The 13,438-nt window shown below is 41.0% G+C and overlaps 1 long non-coding RNA gene across 1 annotated transcript; it reads right to left on the bottom strand.

Annotated features, from left to right (window-relative positions):
* Nucleotides 1–1,260: 1,260 nt before the first annotated feature.
* LOC139989193 (uncharacterized) lies at nt 1,261–10,087 on the bottom strand. The gene is made up of 2 exons (XR_011800283.1): nt 2,887–10,087; nt 1,261–2,600 (listed from the first exon to the last, which is right to left on the bottom strand). It is a non-coding gene; the product is annotated as an uncharacterized lncRNA (long non-coding RNA).
* Nucleotides 10,088–13,438: the final 3,351 nt, after the last annotated feature.

Below are 13,438 nucleotides of genomic sequence, written 5' to 3'. Positions count from 1 at the left end.
CTACTACAAACACGCTGGAAAACTCACCATTTTCTCCCTTTTCCGTTTTACCGCGTCTTCGCGGTTCCCTTGAAACAGCCAAGTTGCACGAAAGGTTGGAGCTGATACGTAAATGTTATACAAATTTCACGAATACAAAAACGTGCGTTGTCAAAGGCGCGTGGATAATTTTTGAAAAATTACATCGCAATTCGAAAGGTTTATCGGTTGGTAAGTACTTTGATATTGTACTATGTGTATCGTATAGATATAATATATATATATATATGTACACTGATTCTATGAAACAAAGATATTCATATTGGAGAGTAGTTTAGCGATATAGGATATAAAGGAATTGTAAAAACAAACATGTAACTCGATGAAACGAACGTGAAAGAATTTCACTCTACATCTTCGATTCGTTTGCTCTCGTATCGATTCAATTTTTCTACGATACCAGCATCGATCACGCGCCTGTAATATCTGTTAGGAACAATAAACATTGGAATTCATAGGTGCGGAGAAACGAATTACTCTATAACTTACGAGTGCCGATATCGAGCAATTTGAATTTGCACCTTCAACTTTTACAACCGTTGTAACGAAACGGAACTTGAAATTATCCTGCTTCGTTCGCGTATCGTTCGTCTAATCTCTCCTTTCGGCGACGAAGAGAATCTAATTATGTAATCCGTTTAAGACTCGAACGAGCTAAAGGCAATTCCAAGAGATAAACAAATCATCGAGATACGAAACTCGTATCTCGATTATTTAAGGAGCTGCTCGGACGTAAAAGGGAAACTGAACTCTGCCGAATATCAGCAATGACGATACTGTACAAGGCTGATTGCGTACTTTGAGCGATATTTTACCGTGCGAGTTCCACGCGACTATATATCTTTCTTTCAGCCGCTGTTAAGAGCAGCAAAGAGAAACGCAAAGCGTCGTTCGCCGAGTTGGCGCGTAAATACGATTTAAATCGAAAATAAGAACCGTGTAAACGATACGTATGTCGGAACAAATGTTTACAGCTACGTTACAACGAATAAACGTCACCGAAACGCACATGCTCGTAGAACGAAAGCTAATCTTTCAAATTTCATGCTAAACGTGCAATTGATCGAAAGCGCCGTTGAATCGGTGCAACAAAGATCCTCTCGATACGCGTACAATTTCCAGCGACTTACCTGATCGATCGATAGATAGAACGGAGATTAAATTGAAAAGTAGAGAATCCTGTAAACAACGCGTTACAACGTGGTAGAAAAGACAAATTAATTAACTATTTAATTAATTTATTTGTATTTATCGTATAATCACTCGTAAGTACCAGGGATACGTAAACAATCAGCTCAAATTAGTTTAAATACAAATAGCCTAAAACACATCTTTGTTTACATACTTGATATTATATTCACAGACAGACTTAGCCATGTTTCGGTTCATGATTCGATAGTATTATCTATATTTATACATATACAATTGACCCGTATTATCACGGATCATAGACGTCAAAGAGGCCGAATTGCAGCGAACCTCAGGTAATTCGGCGACTTCGATCCGCACTTAGATTCTTTATTATTTCTTTCTCGTTATATTTATATATATATATATTTACTTATTTATATATTTATTTATATTTATATTCATTTAATTTATAGGTACATCCTTACGGGCGATCATAGCTGCGAATCAAAAAGAAACAGCGAAACGTGCATCGAAGTGACGATACGATACTATACGATACGATACGATTCAACGTTCGTCCCTTGCCATTTAATTATTGCTTTGAAAACTAGTTTAACGTTTATTGTATTCGCTAAAGGCTGGTTCAACGATCCTTTCAACGGTATATCATGGCAACGGATATTCGCGTATTTTGATTCTTCCAGGTTACATTTGTTTGCGCATCGCTAAACTGGCGATCTGAAGCTGAGATCAAGCTCGATCAAGAACATGTGATATCGGTTGCCTCTTTTTTGTTCGTAGTTTCTAGCCGGATGCCTGGACGAGCAAATGGTCGGTTCGATCGAACGATCACGAGCATCGTTTCGCAGGTTTCTTTTCGTTTCCTCTTGCGTCTGTTCCAGCAGCGACGGCAACAGCAACAGCAGCAGCAACGGTAAGTATGCGGCCCACAAAAAGGTACCTTGATACAGGTTGACACTTAAACGATAGCTTCACGATAACGGTCGAACGATTCAGGAGTACACTAAAACGGGTACAGCATTCTTTCTTTTGTTTAAATAATCTTGAAAGATCGCGTGAGATGTCGTTTCGTGCGAGACATTTGCCTACTGGGCTCGGTGGACGATCTACTTTAACGACGAGTGACTATCTAACCAACGGTTACGTACAGATCTCTCTTCGTTTAAGTTTAAGTTACACAACGACGATACGTATTCCTCTCCACTCCAGAAAAATATATACGTATTAAGCGACTTTGGTTCCATCGTCGAGGTTCTGCAACTTCAACTTCCTCCGCCGTGTATCGCGTCTCTGGATTCGCAGCTGGCCGCGAAAACGAAAGTTTTTCGCCATCTCGCGATAGCTAAACGCTGGAGTCGGATGGGTCTGCCGAGGATCAAACTCTATCCGCGTTCCACTAAGAGAAGACCCTGTGCCGTAGGATGAGTCGTACGATTAGCTGTCCGCTCTTTAAACCCACGATCGCCCCTTTTAACAGCGATCTAGCGATTTTGCGAAAGCGGTGGCTTCGAGAGATCGTTTCGTAGGAGTTGCGGCTCGAGTCGATTTAATTTTCGACGCGAAATTTTCGAACGACGGACGACTACGAGCGTTCGAAAGAAGAAACGGTTAAACCGAGTCAAGTCGAAACTCAGAGCGAAAGGATCGATGGCTGTAATCGCGAGTTAAGCTCGATGACGACTCGAAACGATTCACGGGATTAATTATTTCCAACTGGTGTATCGACGTCGGAAAGATAACACAGCACGTATACGACACATTTAACGACAGCTGGGCCTGCTGCTAGTTTAACGAGCTTCGACGAGCGCTATTAACAAAAAGCACGCTTCGAGAGCCTGCAAACGATTGGAGCCGACAATTGGCAGGTCATCACGCATACTCGTTCCGTTCAGACGAATGCCTGAAGCATTCGGAATCGCCTTCCTTTGGTCGTTACGTGCTCTGCCTACACGCGTGCCTCTCTGCACGGCGATGCGAATGGAAAAACAATTTGCTAAACGTACACCAAAAACGCTATCGGCTATACACCAGACAACGTTGTTAAGAGACGGTTTTTCAAATTCTGGCAGCGACGAATTAATAACGATATCGGTTCGTGCACGCTCATGGATCACGGATTTAGATACGAAGGGAAAAAAACATGGAATTTCTATTTTCGCTGATTCTGCCATGCATACCGTATCTTGGCTTGCTGGATTACGAAGCAGAAATATAAAACGAATTTAAAACGACATTGCTTAAAAATGCTCGTTTGGCGCACCGGTTAAAAACAAGATCCACCGTTCCGGTGAAACAGAGAATGTTGCCAATTTTCTCCCACTTCCATTATTTTTCGTTGGTCTAAGATCGAATTACGCGATCGACGTACGTAACGGGCGAACGCGCAACGATGCGCACCTAAGTACATATTAATAAAACGATTGGATATTTCTCGTCCCGATAATAATGGAAGCAGACATTTCTCATTTTGTTCCACCGTTGCGCACCGTTTACAACTAGAGAAACATCGACATAGCGCGGAACGATTATCGTTTTGTTCGTATTTTCACCGATTCCTGGTAAAAAATATCGCGTCATGGACAATATAGTCAAACTTACCGAACCTTGTTTCTCATTGGCAGACCGAAACATCAAAGTTCATCTTCCTCGATAAAATTATTTCCCAACGTTCCTTGTTCTTTCCCCTTATCCGTTTCACGTACAATTAAAATGACATGAAATTGACCGAGTGGTTCAAAACTGAAGCGAGAAAAGCCAATTAAAATCGCGTCTAGATTCTAGAACTCGTGGTAGAGAAACGTAATAATCGAATCTGTATATGTATTTTCGCGTCTTCAAGTTTAATGCAAATGTATAAAATTTCGCGATCCATCGACCAATGTTACAACGTATTGTTATTATGTATTTTCGTAGAGATTGAGAAAAATGTATGTTTGTCGAATTATACTCGATGCTATTCGGTAACGTTCAATTCTGAACCACGTTATACAGAGTATCTCGAAATGCTGAAAATTTCGGAACAAATCGTGCCACTTAATATTTTTGCATTTTTCGATTAAAGTTTTCTAATTAAACTATGAATTTACGTATCAAATATTCACGCATAACATTTATCGTTACATTTTACGTTAGTCTTACATTTCCGCAAGCATTGTCCGCTTCTCAGAGGCATTTTATCCGTAAAACGTAACGATTACGTTTTGATACATTTCTGATCCCTTCTTTCTGTATTCTATCGCTACAAATCCGCCCGTTGTTGAAAAACGCATTAACAAAATAAACGGACTATACATCGATATTACACCCGAACGTTATCAAACAATTCGCAGTAACCCGAATGCTTACGCAAAGTTTGGTCATTTTCTTGCTAAATATATCATCAACCCCTTAAACATTCGAGCATGAAATTTTCTAAGCAATGCGAGAATCAACGTGCAAAAATTTTGCCAATAGAAAGCTGCAAAATTGTTCGTTAAAGAGAGTCGTAACTCAAAATGGAATCAATCGGGGAAAGAGCAGATACTCGACAATCTGCGTCCATCGAAGTAATAGAATTTACGACAACCGGTGCTTACAGATGTAAAATTTTTCGTTCGAAAAAGAACGGAAGCATTTGTCGATGTTATCTGTCAGCTTTGGCTATCTTTGAATTTGAAACGTATTACTACGTCAGGAAAGTACAGCAACGTTTTTGCGTTACAATAAACTAATACATACGGGGATTGTTGGAACAGTTCGTAGCGAAGTTTCAAACAAATTTTGGAGCAGGAGAGGAGGAGAAAACACTTTTCTCTTTAATTTGTGCGTTTAACGTTCGACCAGCGTGAATTCAACGTTTCGCTATATCTCACGGAAACGTCAGATACGTATCGGAACTTAATCCTTTCTTTACACAGAAGGTATTACATTTGCTAAAAAAAAAAAAAAAAGCATATGTACGCTTTCTATGAAACATCGAGTTATCTCTATTTCTATTTTTACTTATACCTGTCACACGTAGAAATTATGTAAATATTCGTGCATATGTTTCTCTCGTGCTACCAAAAATTAGTTTAAACGAATTTAAGACGTTAAGAAGATTAACACCGATCGTGAAAAAACGCTATGAACTTTTCAAACAACCGAATAAAAGATCAAAGTCGTGGATAAATTGTTCCTACGATTCACCGACGTCTGTACAAGATTCGACAAAGATAAAGAAAGACGGTGTATCGATGTTCGTGGCTGTATAAGCGTCGGACGAATTTACAACCCGTCACCAACGATACCCAATGAAATACTTAATCGAGCATTCGCATTTTTACGCGTCGTCGAAGAAGAAACTTATTCCCGAGGGATGGGAGGCGGGCAGATACGGTTTAATTTATTTGTCGAATTTAATTCGTCGGTGGACGCGTTCGATCGACGAGTTGGCACGGTACGCGATATACCGTACCCTCGTCGAGCACATCCGCTTGTTCTCGTGGTAATCGTAAAATATATGCGTAGCTTATTATTCTAACTTAACGCATATGTAGAGATAAACTACGGTAAGGAACCACTTTGTGTTGGAAATAGAAACTTGCACGATGGAGACACGCTAAAAATAACGAGAAGTACCGACTTCACACGCGACGGTAGAAACGCTGCGCGCCTCGTATCCGAAACAAGCTATCTTGGGAAGTACGAAAATTTTCACGTCGATCGTACGCGAAGGAGCGCCACGATAGGTTCGTTAGCGAGACACAGCTATTAATAAAGATTTCCAACCGATCGGTGTTACCTATTAACGTACTTTGGACCCACGCAGCTCTAATCTCGATCTCCTACGACCTAACAGCGTAACAAGTAGACTGCTAATTAATATCGTTCGATCAACCGTCGATGCAATGGCGTAAATCTTCTTCCGTTCCAATCAGTGAACTTGTCTTCCACGGACCGTGTGCCTCGCCGTAAACGTTAGAAACTACATACGCGAACAGTGAATGGTCGCGATGCTAGCAAATTACGCGAACCGTCGATTATACACGTGGCGAAATTAATTTCCTTTGTATCCAAGCCGCTACGAAATTACGCGCCGTGTTCTCCGGCAAAGCGTATTTTCAGATTTCAACTTGTCGTTAATCAGCGTAACTTTTTCTTTCTTACGAACAGCGTACACGTATAAACCGTTGAAGTTTGATCGCAGCTGAAGTTCATCCTCGCGTTCATCCTGCTCGCGATCGATCCACCTGTGAGAAAATTCGTGATATTTCCGAGCGAAAGTTTTCGAAGCAGATACCGAACAGATCATCGCCTCGGCATTCTCATTGTATTTTTACTTTCCGATCGAACAACGATTAGGTATATTCGACGCCTAATAAACATCTTCCTTTGAAACATCCTCTGACGAAACGTTGCTATCGTAGATGAGATTGTCGATGAAAGTATCGCGGGAAGATGGTTCGTAAAAAAAAAAGAAATAATTTGACAACCGTCGATAAATAATATCCATCGGGCGTTTCGTCTTCTTCTTCTTCTTCTTCTTCTTCTTCTTCTTCTTCGAGGAGGAGGAGGAGGAGGAGGAAACAGTTTTATTCGGTTCTTTATTCGGTTCGACACGCATGAATCATCGCGTCGATATTATGCAAAAATTCAGAGATAATTCACGCGATAACACGAGTCACCGTGACATCTGTGAACTAGACAGATCCACCATCTGACGCCCGTCAGCGAGATAACAGCCACGGGAAACGCGGCCTTTTAACCTTTCCAAAGCGCGATGCGCGTGAACCGATTCTCATCCGTCTTACCAACACCGCGTTTTTTCAGATCGCCTTGCTCTTTATTAGCCAAACGAACGGACGTAAATATACGTTTCCATGGCGAATGAAATACGTATCGCGATCAATTGTTAATTACCTAGCTGACTCACGGTGTCCTACGACATCGCGCTTCTCGCCCAAGAAACTCGATACCGTCGCTTTCTAAGCAATAACACACTCTGCGCGATTCGCCAACGTTTTAGCCGCGCGCTAACAGGCAGCAAGATTTATGGCTTTAATAAAATTTCCTTTATATTACCTGAGATGTTATACTTGGACAGAGGAAAATCGGATGGTTCTCTTTCGACAAAGATATCTGGCTGTCTATACCGTCGATCGACGTTCGGCACAATTGTCGTATCGTGTCGTCTAATTAGATAGTTGTACATTTAAAAAATATCGATCAACTAAAAGCAATCGTTGTTCGTCCGAAGGAAATCGTCTCGCCGTTGCTCCGTGGCCAAGCGAATCAACGGTATTTTGCCAATGAGTTACACGGTCGCAGAGAGAAATTTTCGAGCGAAGATCGGTTCGGTTGCCAAAGAATTATTATCGTAGATAGGAAGGATAAAAATAATTAGACGAGAACGAGGCGAACGTAAGTAACTATAAAGTTTTGGGTTTCGGTATGGCGAAAGATCGAAGATCGGATGTTCGTTGTTATATCTGGAACGCGAATTGACACGAGTACGACGCAAGAATGATTTCGTGACACGAGAAAAGTCGCTCGTCTGTCGTTCTTTCTGCTTTCGGAGCATCGGTGGACGATGTATCGTTGCGGAAACATTACGATTGTTCGTGCACACGGGAGTGGTACGAATTTAGACGCAGCAACGATCTATAGATGAGCCAAGGTCGTGCCGCTGGCTTTTTCACAGGGAGCCACTCCTCTCGTCCGCCATTCTATTTCGAGGATTTTCTAAAATTTATCGTCCGGCACCGGCAGTCATCGTTATACCGCTCTAATACACCGACGCCGTCAATTCGAAGCTACGACACGGTAAAGCACAATCATGTTCATATCGTGTTGCTCCATGTACACTACCATCCATAAATATTTAGACACTGATAAATTACCGCAAACCTGGAAAATGTATTTCGAACGAAACTTTTTCGTCTAATTCTGTAGTCTCTGATCGTATCTCGGGCAGCGATGTACGTGTAATTAGTACAGAGTAATATCAATTATTTATAGTAACGGAGAAACGATTAAGGATGAATGGAAATCGATGCTGCGTTAGTCGGGTAACTTGAAACGTGTCTGCTTAACGTTAGGACCCTGGAGCGATCAAAGTACCTGTGTGTTTTATAGTTACATCGTAAATTCGATAACGCGGATATATTCCGCACTTTAGTTAAAATTTAGCAGGGAACGCGATCCCAATTAGGACAAGAGGAGGTAGAGAATAAATAATAGGAAAATGTTCTGCGATCGTTCTTCGAAACTGTAACGAAAATATCAAACGCTCGATCAAATTGCATCGGTTACCCAAGTACCGATGCATGGTAATGTACAGTTTCGAGTCGACTACGCTTGCAACATTACAGCTCGTAAATTTGTCCACGATAAGAATGTACCGGGCAATTTCTAATCGTTCGAACTCGTGCCAATGATACAGCTGCAATGAACGTACATGGTACTTTATCCTACAAACTTTCGTGCGATCGCGAGAAAAGAAATTCGTTTTACAAGTGGGATGAAAAAATTGATCGAAAGATACCGTAATTGAGAAAATTCGTCTATATCGAAGGAAATGCGTTTTATTCGCTGTTAATAATCGTGATTTCGTATTTTTAATATCTTCTGTTGCAACGTATATCCGACCAAAGTAATTTTAGTCAACAAAAGCAGGAAAGAAATCGCAAGCGATTGAACCGGCACGACGTAATAAACCCAAGAGTTTTGTACAAAACTTTGTCAACTTATGTAACGTAGCTTTTGCATAATCGATACATATAGCTTTATGTGACTTTATGTGAAAATTTTACGTGACTTTTACGTAACTTTCAAGCTTCCGCGATCCAACGTTTCATAATTTATATCTTTCCCGTAATCCATGTTTTTTCCCAAAGAACGTTTCGATGTTTCGCCAGCATCGCAAGACAGTTTTATCGTACAGCGCCAGGACCAATGCCAAAGTTCTCGGATCCATTGAAAACAACCGCAATGCTGGCGAAACGTTAAAAAATTTCAAAACTACATGACCTACAACCACGAGTTCCTACTTTATAACTAAATACGACCGTCGATCCGAATCGTTTCCAAGGGATTAGACCGTTCCCGAAGGATTCGATTAGCACTTTGGAAACCACTGTTTCGTTCCGCGTATCCTGTTCAATCTCGATACCGATACAGATGACGGAAAGCCAAGACTGAGCATCCGATATCGATAGCGTAACCGCACGACCGCAATCTACCGATGTTAGCGCGAGTACGATGATCGTTGTCGATCGTTCGTAAATCGCGCGAGCGAATATATTCGCGAATGAACGTTTTTGGAACGTTTCTAGAATATCTTTCGGAGAAATCTAGCGCCTAAAGGCTATTTCACGCCACGCGATTTTTATTTTAACGTTATCGTCGTGTAGTATCGAGTAACGATAGAACGTTTAATCCCATTTCCTTTGAAATTAAAAAGGACGTGCCGCGATGAATTTTCAATCGTGATAAAAGTTCTTCGGCCTTGACGGTTAGGGGAGAAGATGTATATAAATCGTGGAGGATCGAATCTTTGGAAACGTAAAAGGGAAGAAACCTAGAACCGTACGCGGTTATTGAGAGTCAACGATGGCTTGGTATCTGCAGTTACTGAAAATAACGATGTTACGTGTATTATATAAGACGATGCATTTGTTCCTATTTTATGAGTGCACATGTAACTCGTAGCATTGAGCTGAAGGAAACACGCGATGGAATATAATGATTTAAAACACTTACGAACCTTGATAGATGTACGAATTCTGTTTGATTCGATAATACCGTCGTTTCGCAATTTCTTTGTCCGTGTTGTTATTCGAATTTCATAATGATTAAATTTATTAATACGTAATAAACGCGTTAGACGTGTATAAACGAAAGAAAATTATAAAAAGGAAATTATTTGAAATAATAATAGTAAGGAAATATTATCGCTTTTAAATGGCGAAAAAAAAATAATATATTGGAAAAAGAATCAGAGATTAATATATCGCGCTAATTACCTTTCTTACGACTCGATTTATGCTTCGAAACTTTTTATTCCTTTTAATAAATATGTCACATTTTATTCGCATAGTACAACGTAGAAATATCGTTTGATTTAAAAAAAAAAAAAAAAAGAAAAAGAAAAGACCAATTCTATTGGACTAATTTTAATCGGAATACAGAAAACTTGTAAAATATTAACAAAAAGAATACTATGGTTAATACTCTTGAATATAATACATTCTTGCCGCAAATATTTTTCTTTAGTCGTCGAGTATCACATTTATAAGACACTAATGTAATCACATAAGTCATTTGTGTCGGATAAAAATTATTTTATCTTTAAACTGACAAACGTTTCAACGTATGCGCTTCCTTTATATCTGTCGAAAGAAGCGTTCAACGATAACTTCGTCGATTACGGGATTTTAAGATGCGTAACGCCTATTATCGTTGTCGAAGCAATGTTTTCGTTTCGTTAAAACGCGTTCGTCGATCACAGAATCGGAAACGTGGTCGCACGATGAAACGTAATCGCACAAATAAATTCTAAACACTGCACGCATTTTTCACTTTATTCTTGCCTGCGGATAAAAGGTGCTTAAATTAAAAAGAGAAAGAGGGACGTTCCGTTACGTATTGATGGAAATAAATACGATACCGTGAAAGTTTCGCCGCTACTTGCAAAATGAAAAGCGTACGGTAAAGACGCGCCATTGCCAATACGAATTGCCAAATTTTTTACGTGCTTTCGTGAAACGAGAGAGGAAAGATATTTCACGCGGCATCGACGAACGAAGGGGATTAGAATAGAAAAGAAAAGAAAAGAAATGAAAAGGAAAGAAAATGAAAAACGCAACGGAGAGGGAGGATCGAAGGAATTACGTGCAGCGACGATTAGACTGAGAGAAATCGGTAAAAACGTAACGATGGTTTAAATTATACAATCTTTACAATACGATTTATTTCTTTTTAAATTAATATTTACAAAAATGAGATTAGTATATTCATCAACGAAACTTCATAACTCATCATCGAGTGCTAAGAATAAAATAATACAAGTCCGTTTCTCGAAGTGTCTAGAGTACATGTACATCGTATTATAGGAATCGTAAGTCGGCTACAATTTACAAACATAAATGATCACAAGGCGAGGAAAATTCCCCGTTTTACAATACTCCTGATGCAAAATAGCGATGATATTGATTTCTTCCCCTCCCTCCTGTCCCTCCCGCCCTTAAATTTCGTTCCTCTTTTTCATTCGAATTTTCTATACTCGCAAGAATTTTTATCGCGTCACCCATTATCGCGGTACACATAAATTACTTCGCAAGTACGTACTTTTTGACGCAACAATATATCAACGAACAAGCTAATATTTCCATTGTTCTTTTTTTTTTTTTTTTTTCATTTTTTTATCTTTAGCAATCGTGGTTTTGTTTTCGACGCAGTATACCTACGTATATATATGACGATCATGGTGCTTACGTTGCGTTCCATGCACGGATAAAATCTCTGCACGGCCATCGATACGTAAGAAGGAGAGACTCGCGTTGCTATCGCTACGCGAAATCATTTTGAGCCTACTTATTATAAGAAAAAGGTACGTGGAGATTTGATTGGTGCGCCTGTGGTAAACGCGGCAACAGGGTCGGTGGAAAACCGACCCGTGAAAATAACGTTTTCTCAGCGTAAAGCGTTTTCTCGATATCTACACGAACCGGAAACGCGTAGCACGCGGCGTCGAAAGCTTTCGCGGCAAAGATCGACGACGACGACGCTCGCGTGCCTGACGACGCTTTCGAATTCCGATTTCGCCTCGAAATTCGCCATCGATATTACAAGGGGATTATCGAACCGAATTTCCACTGGTCAACCATCGACAGCAATTCGAACGTCACTGGCTAATCCTACGAAATACCCTAATAATAGCCCTAATTGCACGGGCCAACCGGGCGAATCTCGAAACTGTCGTGTTTAATCTGGCCAACGTTTCGAGGTTACCGACGACAAAAGTACCCGGAGAATTCACGGGCTCCGCTCTTTCGCCACACACGACAGCGTCGAGATTGCCACGTCCAACTTCCGGCAACGACTCGTGAAATCGTCGATCGATCGGAAACACGCGACACGCTCCCGTTCGATGTTGCGCCGTTGCCGTTGTCGTTGTCGTTGTCGTCGTCGTCGACGATCGATGCAGCACGATTTCCTGAATTTACCGGTCGCCACGCGCCCGGATCTCGGAAAATCGCCGTACCGGAAACGGGCCGGCAGCGTACGCGGAATCTCCGAAATTATCGCGGACGAGCCGCGTCTAGATTCGCCGGTACAAATTTCCAAATTATCGATAACGTATCATCGGTCTGCGAATTTCCCGGCGAAACGGCCCAACGACACTCTTTCGTACGTGTGTGTACTTTACTCGTGACTGCGGAAAATCAATACAAGCGCGGCTATCTGCTGCCACGTTTTACTGAATCTCGCTATCGCTGTACGTTGCATCTATTTTCGGGCTAAGGCTGAACGGTCCGATTTTCCTCCTCTTTTCCTCGTCTCCGAGTTTTTACTTATTCTTCCTCCACTTCGCCGTTTTCTTCTAAATATTCGCTTCCTTCGCAATTAGTTTTAAACGCGCGTCGACCACACGGAACGACGACAGAGACAGACTATGGAAAAGAATGGTCGAATCACGGAGAGAATCGGTTTTCATTTACGACGAGTAGACAAATTGCACGTTTAAAACAGAAAAATGCCGTAAGAGGGAAAAAAATCATGCGACTCAGCCTCGACGCGTCACGAGCCACGACTCGTGTTCGTCGTATCGCCTGCTCTTGACCAGCCTCTGAATTATTCTTTCCAACTGCATACGTATATCTCGTCAACGAGGCAACGTACGTAGGAAGCTAGAAAGGAGAAATTGGAAGCGTTCGATACGCGTGCAACGACACAACCAGATGATATTGCAGATACGAGTTAATTAATTTTCGTCGAACGTTGCCAATTAATTTTCGGCGAAACAGTTAATTAACGCGAGCTACACGATCGAACGACGCACGGTCCCTTCGAAAATACGATGCTGCGATTCTCAAACAACGATCTCTCCGATGTTACATCTTAGCAACTATTGGACTTAACTTGTTTCTTCGAACGTCCTTAAGAGATACTCTTTCGCAGAAATATCGTTGATCGTTAATCCTCGTACTTCCCTCTCGTCTTCGGTAAGAGAATTTGCAAACTCGACCGGTCGTTACATTGATTCTCGCTATATCGATGTTTCGTC

Source organism: Bombus fervidus, chromosome 7, assembly GCF_041682495.2.
Source record: "Bombus fervidus isolate BK054 chromosome 7, iyBomFerv1, whole genome shotgun sequence".
NCBI classification, from domain to species: domain Eukaryota; kingdom Metazoa; phylum Arthropoda; class Insecta; order Hymenoptera; family Apidae; genus Bombus; species Bombus fervidus.
This window is presented reverse-complemented; position numbering and strand designations above follow the sequence as displayed.